Here is a 2,115-nt window from a genome sequence, read left to right as displayed (position 1 = left end):
GTCTATAGAAAAAAAGAACTGCTTTGAAAACGCATTGCCCCCTACAGCCTAGTGACCCTGAAGTCCCCCAGCCTGACATGAGCGTGGCACCAACGAGCCACCCTCCGGTGCCTAACCCGAAAGGAGGGAAGATGTTTTCCTTCTTCCTGCGCTTGCTCATCAGGTCCCAGGCCTGCCTGACCTTCCCCGTGTCACATCACAGCGGGTCTGGGGACACCACGCACCGTTTGCACATCCCTAGCCTGGTGCCTTGCACAGTTACTGTTCTCCTTTCCAGATGAGCACAAGGAGGCTGGCTGGCATCCGTGGGGCTGGGCCCAGGCCAGACGGCCAGACCAGCACCCCTGCCTGCGCTCTGTGGGCTCGCAGCGTCCCCACGTCCTCCCCACATCCTGCTTCAAGGATGAGTAAGTAATACCCATGTCCGCGCTGGGAGGGAGGAAGGGCTAAGACTGGGCCTCGAGCAGATGGGCTGGGCCAGACTCACTTACCACCAGAGTGGGGACAGGCCCATCAGAGAAGGGCTGCTGGCTGCCTGTCTCCGCCCTCAGACCCTCTCAATCATAGCGGGCTTGGGTACCACAGAAGGGGACGTTTATGGAAAATATTCAGGCCCTTTGCTACAAAAATTGCACTTCCGCCAAGTCTGGGGTCAGCAAGAATGCCTGTCCCCATTCAGGGTCCTTCTAGCTGGACTAAGAATCAAACTGACAAGAGACAGATCAACAGAAAAGCAAACTTAACGTTGTACATACAGAGAGTCCATGCAGGCATGGCTGTTCCAAAGACCGGCAAAACAAGGCCAGATGTCATCCTGAGCTAAGCTAGGGGTATGGGCCATCAGAGGAAAGGAATGTGATTCACAAGGTGATAAGAGCAGATGTTTGGTAATGAGCTGTTTGCCCTGCCCGTGCAGATGGGCCACTCAGATAAAACTGAGCTCTGGTAATAACCCTCATTCTAGAACAGACCCCCAATTTAGATTTTTCTCAGTAGTTAAAGGAGGGACAAAAGTTTCTCTTGAGCCCGCAGGGTCTCTGCTGCCTTCAGCTCAAAATAGTCTTCATGCCAGAGTGGCCCATCTAGATTGGGGTGGCCTGCCCTTGGGCGCGACACTGGGTTAAGGAACAATGAAAAGGGGGTGGTGGAATGTGACAAAGATTTAGTCACTAGCATCCTTGTTGCGTCAATAACTGATAAAAACTGGAAATATCACCAATCCCCAGAAGTGGGCAATTTATAAAACAATATGTAGTACAGTTACTTAAAATGATGTGTCCAAAGGTTTTTTTTATGACATGGGGGAAAAGCAAAACCCTATGCTATGGTCTCAATGGCATTTTTTATGCATCACAGAAAACTCTGATGATACCACACAGAGATGCTGAAAGTGGTTATTCTGGATTGTGGGAATAAGAGTGATATTTTTCCTCCTTTATATTTGTCTTTATCTGTTTAAGCATTGAGGATACACTACCTCTGAAACCAGGAAATTTAACCGTTAGGTGGAGTAGGATGGAGAATTCTTCCTTAAGCTCATAACTACCAAAATAGGGCTTCACAGAAGTGGGCATCTTTTTTTTTTTTTTTTTTTCCTTAAGATTTTATTTATTTGAGAGAGAGACAGAGAATGCATGAGCAGGGAGAAGGAGCAGAGGGAAAGGAAGAAGCAGGCTCCTCCCAGAGCAGGGAGCCCAACCCGGGGCTCGATCCCAGGACCCTGAGATCATGATCTGAGCAGACAGCAGACGCATAACTGACTGAGCCCCCCACAGGTGCCCCATGAATGGGCGTCTTGTTTACTGCCTTATCCAGGAACACAAAACAAGGCCAGGCACATGGTGGGTGTTGGTTCACGTGGCCCACCCGCTATCGGGAGCAGATTAGAGCATAAAGCTCAGCCCTTTTCATAAAGGGTGAACCTCAAATATGGTACCAAACCCAATACAGCCATAGGCATAGTTGTGGTTTTATAAAATAAGCACGGGACTTTTGACCTTAAACTGGAAGCCACACAGCCTTCAGCCCCAAGTTCCGGGAGAGAAAGCAAACACGGTTTACAGCTTTCACACTTGGCCTCCGTTCCCTCCTGCAAAGAACTGAATGCAGCTGCTG

This window comes from Mustela nivalis (assembly GCF_964662115.1).
Source record: "Mustela nivalis genome assembly, chromosome: 19".
Lineage (NCBI taxonomy): Eukaryota > Metazoa > Chordata > Mammalia > Carnivora > Mustelidae > Mustela > Mustela nivalis.
The sequence above is the reverse complement of the archived record's forward strand: the minus strand, read 5'-3'. Positions refer to the sequence as shown.